Below are 12,577 nucleotides of genomic sequence, written 5' to 3'. Positions count from 1 at the left end.
TATGAGGTAATCCACTGAGCATGTCAGAGCCTTGGCCCAGAAGGACAGAAATTCATCTTCACTTGTGCCAGAGAAAACCCTAACCTCAAATTTCTCACCGCCTTTCCAAACTTTATCTCCTTAGAGTTTAATGGTTAGAAGGTAAATTTCTTTAATGTGTAAGCTCCAAAGGGACTTTGGTGGAACATCTCCACAGAACTGGAGTATCTAAAAGCAGTCATTTACACAACCTCCTGCTTTTGGCTCATGATCAAAATTTTCCTCTTCACCACTCAGACAAATGCTGTAGTAGTCAATACGTGGCAGGGGATGCTTCAGAAATTTACAAATCCAAGGTCCTCAGGAACATGGAGAATCTAGAAGTAAGGTTATTGTTTCAAAATAACTCAATGGGTCAGAAATATATGCATTAATTCATGCTGATACAATAGTATTTCTATGTTATATTTACTGTCCTGTTGTACATACTATTTATTATAAACTATTATAAGTTGCACATTGCACATTTAGACAGAGACGTAACATAAAGATTTTTACTCCTCATGTATATGAAGGATGTAAGTAATAAATTCAAATTTAATTCAATTCAAGTGTCTTCTTTAAAGGGATTCAAAGCAGAGTCTGCATATTGTATATCTATATACCTTAAGCCAAGGTATATAGATATACAAGAAATAAAGTGTCAAGGTTACCACAGGCAGATGGGAATGTGGAAATAAGGTTGCAATCAGATCAGTCTTGACCTTATTGAACGGTGAAGCAGACTTCTGCGGGTGAGTGGCCTATAGCAGCTCCAGCCTCATGTGTTGGAAAGAAATATATGTTTCATTTAGAAAGTTGTATGTGTAGAAAGGGAAAGAAAACAAAGCATCTTCAAGCACACGTTACGAAAAACAAGAAAATTATGTATCACTTTTAATGGTATATTTATTTCAGTATTGTAGTTAGCATAGAAATAAATACTTACAGGTTCGCCTTTAGGTCCTGGAGCACCATGCTGTCCTTGAGGTCCCTCTGGACCCTGGAGAGAAACAAATCACTGTTAAAGCCTTTGATGCACAGAATCCTGTCACAATCAGAGGATTTGGTTTATCATTTTCCATGAAGTTAGTTCTTTTCTGTGGGAGCTATCTCCTCTTTGTTTTAATTCATGGAGTAGCAAATTCACCAAGACTGTCAAGTCTTGCTAATTACTGGTTGCTCTGGAATCTGGATGTTGGAGAACAATAAAACTGTGCTCAACTATAATAATAATTCTAAAATCTAGAAGGTCAGGGGATGCTGTAATGGGATGTATACACATGAAAAAGTTTGCAAATGAAAAGTTTTGTTCCCTTAAATCACCTGTTTATGTTTTATACAAAATTTCAATTAGATTACTGCGTCATTGTCACATATGTTCATCATTTATAAACAAAAAGACCCTGATAAGCAATGAATCATACAAAGAATAACACAAATTGTACGTAAGCAATATGAAAAAGACAAAATAATTACTTTGGCGCCATTGATGCCTGGTTCTCCATTTCTACCATGCGCACCTTCAGGGCCCTAGAATGCAGAAGATTTATTCATAATATTCTTTTCATCACATCCAGTTAATCACATCTGAGCAATACTGGTTATACATTGGTTGCTTTCCTTCAAACATTTTGATACAGTGTAACAAATATGAATATTGCCTCTGTTTATTCTGCAGCATTTTTTTTTGCCACCGATTCCTCTGAAAGATTATCTGCGCATGTGCAAGGATCAGTGAACAGAGTTAAAAGTAAAAAAAAAGAGAAACCCATATCAGTATAGTTGCAGAGGTAGGTTATTCAATTTATTTAGTCATCTCGGAGTCAAATTGCTCCAGAGTGTTAGTTTGCCTCATTCCCCAACATTAGGATTTCAGTAAACTATGTTGACAAGTATATGCAGCGTTTTCAGAAGTTACATCTTTTTGATGGACTTTAAATTCTAATCAATTTTATTATCCCACTAACTGACTAAACTATGATGTATATTCAGATGAATGTTACAATTGTAAAGTAAGACACCAAGGCTTTGTACATCCTGTATGAATCAAATGAAACTCCCAGTGAAACCAAGAAGAGGCCATTCATTCTGCCTATTCAATGATCACAAGCCATCATTGCCTGGTGTTCTGATTCAGTTCATGCTTTTTACCAGTATCACTAGCAAGTACAGATATAAAGCAAAATGCAACAGTTGGAGGAGCTCAGTGGACTAGGCGGCATCTGTGGAGGAAATTGGATAGTCACGTTTCGGGTTGTGACCCTTCATCTGGACTGATGAAGGATCTCAACACAAATTGTGAACTCAAACAAAAGGAATTCTGCAGATGCTGGAAATTCAAGCAACATACATCAAAGTTGCTGGTGAACGCAGCAGGCCAAGCAGCATCTGTAGGAAGAGGTGCAGTCGACGTTTCAGGCCGAGACCCTTCGTCAGGACTAACTGAAGGAAGAGTGAGTAAGGGATTTGAAAGTTGGAGGGGGAGGGGGAGATCCAAAATGATAGGAGAAGACAGGAGGGGGAGGGATAGAGCCGAGAGCTGGACAGGTGATAGGCAAAAGGGGATACGAGAGGATCATGGGACAGGAGGTCCAGGAAGAAAGACAAGAGGGGGGGGTGACCCAGAGGATGGGCAAGAGGTATATTCAGAGGGACAGAGGGAGAAAAAGGAGAGTGAGAGAAAGAATGTGTGCATAAAAATGAGTAACAGATGGGGTACGAGGGGGAAGTGGGGCCTTAGCGGAAGTTAGAGAAGTCGATGTTCATGCCATCAGGTTGGAGGCTACCCAGACGGAATATAAGGTTTTCCTCCAGCCTGAGTGTGGCTTCATCTTTACAGTAGAGGAGGCCATGGATAGACATGTCAGAATGGGAATGGGATGTGGAATTAAAATGTCTCTTGCAAAAACGCCATCCCCTTCTCGCAATTCCTCCGTCTCCGCCGCATCTGCTCTCAGGATGAGGCTTTTCATTCTAGGACGAGGGAGATGTCTTCCTTTTTTAAAGAAAGGGGCTTCCCTTCCTCCACTATCAACTCTGCTCTTAAACGCATCTCCCCCATTTCACGTACATCTGCTCTCACTCCATCCTCCCACCACCCCACTAGGAATAGGGTTCCCCTGGTCCTCACCTACCACCCCACCAGCCTCCGGGTCCAACATATTATTCTCCGTAACTTCCGCCACCTCCAATGGGATCCCACCACTAAGCACATCTTTCCCTCCCCCACTCTCTCTGCATTCCACAGGGATCGCTCCCTACACAACTCCCTTGTCCATTCGTCCCCCCCATCCCTCCCCACTGATCTCCCTCCTGGCACTTATCCGTGTAAGCGGAACAAGTGCTACGCATGCCCTTACACTTCCTCCCTTACCACCATTCAGGGCCCCAAACAGTCCTTCCAGGTGAGGCATCACTTCACCTGTGAGTCGACTGGGGTGATATACTGCGTCCGGTGCTCCCGATGTGGCCTTTTATATATTGGCGAGACCTGACGCAGACTGGGAGACCGCTTTGCTGAACATCTACGCTCTGTCCGCCAGAGAAAGCAGGATCTCCCAGCGGCCACACATTTTAATTCCTCATCCCATTCCCATTCTGACATGTCTATCCATGGCCTCCTCTACTGTAAAGATGAAGCCACACTCACGTTGGAGGAACAACACCTTATATTCCGTCTGGGTAGCCTCCAACCTGATGGCATGAACATCGACTTCTCTAACTTCCGCTAAGGCCCCACCTCCCCCTCGTACCCCATCTGTTACTCATTTTTATGCACACATTCTTTCTCTCACTCTCCTTTTTCTCCCTCTGTCCCTCTGAATATACCTCTTGCCCATCCTCTGGGTCACCCCCCCCTTGTCTTTCTTCCCGGACCTCCTGTCCCATGATCCTCTCGTATCCCCTTTTGCCTATCACCTGTCCAGCTCTCGGCTCTATCCCTCCCCCTCCTGTCTTCTCCTATCATTTTGCATCTCCCCCTCCCCCTCCAGTTTTCAAATCCCTTACTCACTCTTCCTTCAGTTAGTCCGGACGAAGGGTCTCGGCCTGAAACATCGACTGCACCTCTTCCTACAGATGCTGCTTGGCCTGCTGCGTTCACCAGCAACTTTGATGTATGTTGCACAAATTGTGAACTACCCAGTTACGTCGACAGTGCAGTTTGTTTTGTGCTCTAGTGCTTTCACCTAACAGTCTACAGTGCACCAATACTTCATATTTGAAAACAAAACAGGTTATAACCGCAGAGTGCTTTATTCAATCAAATCAGTTAGATAATTTTTAATGCAGAAAGTGGAAAGTGTGTCTGTGACTGTTGTAAAAGGGCACCACTGACCCCCAATCTTCCAGCAACAGGTCTGTAGTCAGGGGATAGAAATCAGCATTTTTGTATTGGTCAGTGGTCCTGCTGTCTAACCTACCTGAACAAAATCTATCATGCACCTTGAAATTAACTACAGTAAAAATCACTGGACACTTAAAGTAGGTCCAGGTGGGCCTGGGGGCCCCGGCAAGCCATTATATCCTGGAGTTCCCTGGAAGGAAAAGAAAACGTTTAGAATTGATAAGCTTCAGACTTTATATTTCCTGCTTTAAAAAAAATGCTTCAAAAAATAGCTGGAAACTTCTTATTGTGAAATGAAACTTCAATTTTATCTGTTCTTTATGAAGTGCAACAAAAAGGATGCTATTTCAGGAATGAAGCTGTGAGGCAGAAACCTGTAAAAGGGTGTATGAAGGCTGTATTAGAATTTGAAAGCTACAAAATTCATACTGGTTCAGTGCAGTATTCTCCACCTTGATGCTAACCAACAGCAGGGTGCCTAACACTGGTTACTAATCACATGCAGCCAAAGTTTAAATGTTCCTGAATTATCCTTGGACCGACTGTAGGATTTTACAACTAAATAATAGTATTGAATTAAGAAAAAGTTCAAAAAATCTTTTATTAGTTCAGGGCAATTAGTAGCTCTGAATAATTCTACATCAACACATACATAGAAACATAGAAAACATAGAAAATAGGTGCAGGAGTAGGCCATTCGGCCCTTCGAGCCTGCACCGCCATTTATTATGATCATGGCTGATCATCCAACTCAGAACCCAGCCTTCCCTCCATACCCCCTGACCCCTGTAGCCACAAGGGCCATATCTAACTTCCTTTTAAACATAGCTAATGAACTGGCCTCAACAGTTTGCTGTGGCAGAGAATTCCACAGATTCACCACTCTCTGTGTGAAGAAGTTTTTCCTAACCTCGGTCCTAAAAGGCTTCCCCTCTATCCTCAAACTGTGACCCCTCGTTCTAGACCTCCCCAACATCGGGAACAATCTTCCCGCATCTAGCCTGTCCAATCCCTTTAGGATCTTATACGTTTCAATCAGATCCCCCCTCAATCTTCTAAATTCCAACGAGTACAAGCCCAGTTCATCCAGTCTTTCTTCATATGAAAGACCTGCCATCCCAGGAATCAATCTGGTGAACCTTCTTTGTACTCCCTCTATGGCAAAGATGTCTTTCCTCAGATTAGGGGACCAAAACTGCACACAATACTCCAGGTGTGGTCTCACCAAGGCCTTGTACAACTGCAGTAGTACCTCCCTGCTCCTGTACTCGAATCCTCTCGCTATAAATGCCAGCATACCGTTCGCCTTTTTCACCGCCTGCTGTACCTGCATGCCCACTTTCAATGACTGGTGTATAATGACACCCAGGTCTCGTTGCACCTCCCCTTTTCCTAATCGGCCACCATTCAGATAATAATCTGTTTTCCTATTTTTGCCACCAAAGTGGATAACTTCACATTTATCCACATTAAATTGCATCTGCCATGAGTTTGCCCACTCACCCAACCTATCCAAGTCACCCTGCATCCTCTTAGCATCCTCCTCACAGCTAACACTGCCACCCAGCTTTGTGTCATCCGCAAACTTGGAGATGCTGCATTTAATTCCCTCATCCAAGTCATTAATATATATTGTAAACAACTGGGGTCCCAGCACTGAGCCTTGCGGTACCCCACTAGTCACCGCCTGCCATTCTGAAAAGGTCCCGTTTATTCCCACTCTTTGCTTCCTGTCTGCTAACCAATTCTCCACCCACACCAATACCTTACCCCCAATACCGTGTGCTTTAAGTTTGCACACTAATCTCCTGTGTGGGACCTTGTCAAAAGCCTTTTGAAAATCCAAATATACCACATCCACTGGTTCTCCCCTATCCACTCTACTAGTTACATCCTCAAAAAATTCTATGAGATTCGTCCTTTCACAATACCTTTGATCTTGCATCTGCTAACAGGTCTGACTTCAGATCTAAAGTTTATGTTAGTGCCACGTAGATCTACAGTTGTGCAATGTCAAGGAGACATCTCACTATCCACATTGGCAAGCACAACCAAGAGGCCTCATTTACATATATGCCAGAGGTAGAAAAGGGAATTTTTGTTAAACTGAACTATTAGAAAAGAAAAATTCTAATAATAAATGTTAAACTGCAAAACAAAATTAAGTTTAATTCCAGAAATATTGATTGACAGAAAGTAAGAGCTGAAATTCCTTCTCTAAATCTCAGTTATTCTGCAGTTCATCCAAATGCTCATGATGTCTAGTGAGAGTCAATATCAAAACTTTATTTATTAATATTGCTTATATTAATTATCAAGATTCAAGATTCATTTATTATCAAAGAATGTATAAGTTATACAACCTTGAGATTTGCTATCTCACATTATTTTATTATTTATTATGGCATAGTGGAAATCTGAAAGGTAATTTCAAAAATATAACTTGAGTTCCATTACCATGTGTATTAATGTGAAAGTAATCTTCCAGAATGATGCCATTAAAGAGGAACTGTAATAGGCACAAAGAAAATGGGATGACATCTTAAGGTATAATTTTTAGGACTCTGGATAGAAATTACAGTAAAGCAATGAGGAAGTGTATTAAATGTGCTGAGGCAAAACAACAGGAGCAAAGAGAACTTTGCTGTGGCAATGGAGAGAACAAGTATTGAAGGAACATGATGTGTTAAAATTAGGTTGGAGGTAGCACAAGAATTGCAGAGGAAATTGGCTTGGGAAAAATAACACAAATACAGAATATTAAGTAAAATAATTGTATCTGTTTCAAAAATATTAATATAGGCATTGTAGATGAGAAGAGCAATAATTCTTTCTTTGCAAGCTTAACTGATAACAAATTGACTGAAAGTTATAATATATTGTACATCCTCATGGAAAATATTTTTAATATAGTACTCACTTTGCTCCCTTTATTTCCTGATGCACCAGGAAAACCTCTACGTCCATGAGAACCCTAGAGTAAAATAACTAATAATAGGTTAAACTAAATCAAAGAGCCTGTGACTCTGTGTTTACCGCTGCAGTGCTGACGTTGTGATGGGAAACTAGTCCTAATTTCTGGAAACAAAATAATTTTAATATTTTTGATAGTTGCATCTGAAATTTAATGATGTGATGATGTTGGACAATTGGGATGGATTCCTGCTGACAAGTGGGGACAGACAGATGCTGACATTAAGCTGAAAATGACTGAGGGAACAAGACACAGGATATATTGATTAGAAGAAAGACTTTCTTATGGAGAACTTACAGAACTGTTCATGAGCTCTCTAAGAGAAATGATACAAGTGCATTCCTCTTCCATTTTCTATCAATTCCACTGTTTAGCAGTGACAAAGACGCTTCACCTAAACTAATCTTTCTTACTGATTATCTAAATAAAATTGTTGAGAAAAAGCCTGGAAATACTGTAATAAACACAATCATAAATTAGGCAGTGATAACATATTGAGTCTTACATTAGACTTTAGAACTTTTGTTTTTATAAGACTTAACATGGAGGGAAATTTAGACAGTTAAATTTAACATCTGAAGGATGGAAGGTAAGCACCTACTGTTTACACTCTGGTGGGAAATCCACTTTTAATATGAATGAAATTACTAATGAGGAGATAGGAGATGGTCATAATAAATATTTAACATATCTGTATCAAGTGCTTAATAGAGACATCAGCCGAGTTATAGCAAACTGGTTAACTATTTTGGTTACATGGTCAGCACAACATTATGGGCTGAAGAGCCTGTAATGTGCTGTAAGTTTCTATGCTTATTCAGTTGTCAAAACATCACAGATGGTATTTATGTGAATTATGAAAACTGAAATATACTCAGAAAATATGTATGCATTTAGAAAATATTTACTTTAATTGAATGATATCACATATATACCTCAGATCCAGGGAGACCTCTGATACCTTGTGGCCCAGGAGAGCCACGATTGCCCTGTATTTTAACAATGACAAAAGAATACATTTTACAGAATAATCCAACTTTGCAAAACAAAGCACCATTACTGAGAAGTGTTAATTGCTGAGCAGTGAATCCCCTCACTCTGAAGACAGAAAAGTCTTTCAGAAATCTGAGCTTCCAAAGCTCCTTTGGACGGTGCTTTTCAACTTAGATCAGAAAGCTTCCAGTTTTGTTCATTTCTCTGTGTCAATGTTTCCCAAGAAAAAAGCTCTTGGCAATAATGACTTCTATTGTTGCACATTTGTGTAGAACAGAGTATCAAAAGGTGATTGCAAGAAACTGCACATCTACAGTACATTAGTGAAAGTAGATTCAGGCTCTTCCATAATGTCAATGCTTGGATGTTTGATATTATCCCACACTAGACAATATTTAACATTCAAATTTTCCAAGGTATCCACAAGAGGAAATAATCCATAAATCACTAGATTAGCAATATGAAATGGGGTGCAAGGGCATACGTGGTAACTGCTGACCGGTTGATTTATTTAATCTTGGATTAATGTGGTGGCAAATAGTTAGAAATAATTGACACTTTAAGGGATTTGGATTAATAAAAGAAGGGACACATGGATTTGTTAGAAATACAATATATTTGACTAATCAGATTGAACTTTCTGATTAAGTAACAAAGAAAGCTAATGAAAGCAATACACACAAAATGCTGGAGGAACTCAGCAGGCCAAGCAGCATCTATGGAAAAGAATAAACAGTCAACGTTTCTGGCTGAGAAAGCCTAAAGAAAAGTTTCTCTAAAGTTATTTATAATTATTTTTCAGGTTAAAGGAGGCAAGTCTGTGAATATAGGCATCATTCACACAGTAGATAAGAAATCATGTGATCATGTTAATGTTGCTAAGTACAGTTGACAATGTTCCTCCTTAGAGGTTCCTAGCAGTTTGCCTGGATATAGGTGTGCATGCTAACATATCAACGTTTGCAGATGAAATAAAAATGAGGATATGGTATATGGTGACAAGGAAAGTTAATAACAAGTAAACACAATAGACTGACAGAATGGGAAGACAGACAAATGTGAACTGATACACGTTGGCATAAAGAACAAGGGGGGAATAAGTGGCTCAGATGCCATATTTCTGAAGGTAGTATGGAAACAAAGAGACTATGGTTTACATTCGTGGAAATTGTGTCAGGATATATTGAGAGATCGGTTAGTAACTGTAAAGAAAACTTAACAAATGGTGGAGGAGACTTGAAGGATCAAGTAAGGTTTTCCTTCTCCTAATTTGTATGTAAAAGGAGCGAGGTTCTGTTGAAGCTCTATAAAACACAGTGTTAATCCAAATGGAGTACCGTACACAATTCTGTATATTAGACTTTCTGTAGAACATTGAAGCGTAAGAGGATTAGAAAAAGTATGCTATTTTCCAAGGAGGTAGAATTCCAACTATAGTGTTCAATTGGGCATACAGGGAAGATTTTCCCACGTGTAGGAAAGATATCAATAAGTCTGAAATAGTGCAGAGAAAATTTATGCTGATGCTGTTGGAACTTGATCTAAGTTACAGGGGAAGGTTGAATAGACCATGATTTTATTCCCATGAGTGCAGCAGAATGAGGAGAGATCTTATAGAAGTATAGAAAATTTATGAGGGGTATAGAGAGGGTGAACGTATGCAGGAGTTTTCCCTTCAGGAACTATACTGAGGGTGAATGATGAAACAGTTTAAGGGGAATATGAGGGGGAACATCTTCACTCAGCGGTGGTACAAGTGTGGGTCAATGGGAAGTGACAGTTGCAAGTTCAATTGTAACATTTAAGTAAAGTTTAGTTTGGTACATGAATGAGAAAGACACGGAGGGCTATGGTCGGTATGCAGCTAGATAGGACTAAGGAGTAAACCCAGGCTGGCAAAGGCTAGATGGGCTGAAGAGCCTGTTTCTATGCTGTAATGCTCTATGACTCTGAGGAGTCTGGAATTATTCTCTTTCACAATCATAATAATGTTGATGGGAGAATTGGTCGAGGAATTCAGGACGGCTCCAATGATGACAAATCGAGGGAACCTACTCTGGAAGGAGTAAGGGATAAAACAGGACACTAGGCTAGTTATCCTAACATTAGTAGAGGGAAAGGAGCTGGAGTCTAACATGAAGGTTGAGATAATGGTGCATTTGAAATCATCATGGGATTAGCCAAAATCAACATGGATGTGTGGAAGGCAAATAATGTTTGACATTAGAACTCTGAGCATGTAATTGGTAGAATAGACAAGTGAGAAACAGTGCATTTTCAGAAAGATGTTGATAAATTCCTAAATAAAAGTTCAGTATGCAAAATTAAACAACATCTTTACTGAGGAAACATGTTCCGAACTATACTTAGGGACTTTGAGATGACTTCTTATCTACGCTGTGACTGGATTTTAGATTAATTATAAATAACTTTAGACAATCCCTTCATTAGCTTTCTTTGTTATACCTGTATCAAGTTGGAATCAATATAGTGGCGTAAACTAAAAAATAGTTGAGAGTCAAAAACAGAAAGTAGTAATAAATGGGTCATCTGAGGTGCAAATGGTAACAGTGGGATAGTGGAGAGATTAGTGATTTAATGACCTGGATGGCCAACAACACTGTGGGATTCTGGAAGAGGGTTTAAGAGGCTTCAAGTTGGCCATCAAATTGCATGAACAGTCAAAAACCTGGCAGATGCAGCACAATGTGGATAAGTATGAAGTTATCCACTATGTTAGGAAAAACAAGATAAAAGCATGTTATTCCAATTGTTTTACAAAAATATGTATTGATATACATTAGATACAGAAAGCAAACATATGAGTTAAGGAAGCAGTTAAGTTGCCAAATGGTACATTAATCTTCATAGCAAGAGAATTTTAGGAAAGGAGCAAGGATGGCTTAAACACAAGGAATTCTGCAGATGCTGGAAATTCAAGCAACACACATCAAAGTTGCTGGTGAACGCAGCAGGCCAGGCAGCATCTCTCAGAAGAGGTACAGTCGACGTTTCGGGCCGAGACCCTTCATCAGGACTAACTGAAGGAAGAGCTAGTAAGAGATTTGAAAGTGGGAGGGGGAGGGGGAGATCCAAAATGATAGGAGAAGACAGGAGGGGGAGGGATGGAGCCAAGAGCTGGACAGGTGATTGGCAAAAGGGACACGAGAGGATCATGGGACAGGAGGCCCAGGGAGAAGGAAAAGGGGGAGGGGGAAAACCCAGAGAATGGGCAAGGGGTATAGTCAGAGGAATAGAGGGAGAAAAAGGAGAGAGAGAGAGAGAAAGAATGAATGTGTGTATATAAATAAATAACAGATGGGGTACGAGGGGGAGGTGGGGCATTAGCGGAAGTTGGCTCCAACTCAGGTAGCCTCCAACCTGATGGCATGAACATTGACTTGTCTAACTTCCGCTAATGCCCCACCTCCCCCTCGTACCCCATCCCTTATTTATTTATATACACACATTCTTTGAAGGGTGGCTTAGTTCAGATGTACAGGCCTTTGGTGATAACATCATACCCATAGGAGTTTGGCTTACATTTTCAAGAAAGAATATGCTTGGCAGCGAGTGAGTACAGCAATAGTCCACCAGATTTTTTTTTGGTTGCAATATTCAACCAATTAAATGTCTAGTAACTAGAGTATAGAGGAAAGGGGATCTCATAAAAACTAACAAAATTATAACAGAGCTGGACAAATTTGATTTGAGGATGATGTTTCCTCTGGCGAAGCTGTACTGAAGGATCAGTGTTTTGGGTTATGGGGAGGACATTCAAGACACTGCATGGACAAACTTCTTCTCATCTGAGGTTGGTGAACCTGTGTAGCTTATTACCACAGAGGGATATAGTGGTCAAGTTGCTCATTGTCTTCAGAAAATTTATAATAAAAAAATCTCTAGATGCAAAAAGTATTGAAGAACCTGAGGAAAGAATGAGAATATAGTGTGGAGACAGACAGCCATCATAATCATAATAAATGGTGGAGTAATATCAAAGGATCCTATGGGCTACCTATGTTCCTGTTTTTCAAAGTTTCTCAGTTTCCTTGTTCCCATTATGGATAATTAGAGGAGCAGAGAAGATCCAAAACATAGGTGTAAAAAAAAACAAGGAAATATGGAAAACTTTCTTAAACCAGGAGTGATTATGGTTGGAATTCACTGACAGTAAAGGTGGGGCAAAGGTAGAGTCCATTAAAGGGAAATATGTGAGAATGTTAAAGGCACACTATTTGCGG

At 40.0% G+C, this 12,577-nt stretch overlaps 1 pseudogene; it reads right to left on the bottom strand.

Annotated features, from left to right (window-relative positions):
* LOC134346864 (collagen alpha-1(IX) chain-like) overlaps window positions 1–12,577 on the bottom strand; it is a 134,555-nt pseudogene that overhangs the window by 54,616 nt on the left and 67,362 nt on the right.

The sequence above is a fragment of the Mobula hypostoma genome, chromosome 1 (assembly GCF_963921235.1).
Source record: "Mobula hypostoma chromosome 1, sMobHyp1.1, whole genome shotgun sequence".
Lineage (NCBI taxonomy): Eukaryota > Metazoa > Chordata > Chondrichthyes > Myliobatiformes > Myliobatidae > Mobula > Mobula hypostoma.
The sequence above is the reverse complement of the archived record's forward strand: the minus strand, read 5'-3'. Positions and strand labels throughout refer to the sequence as shown.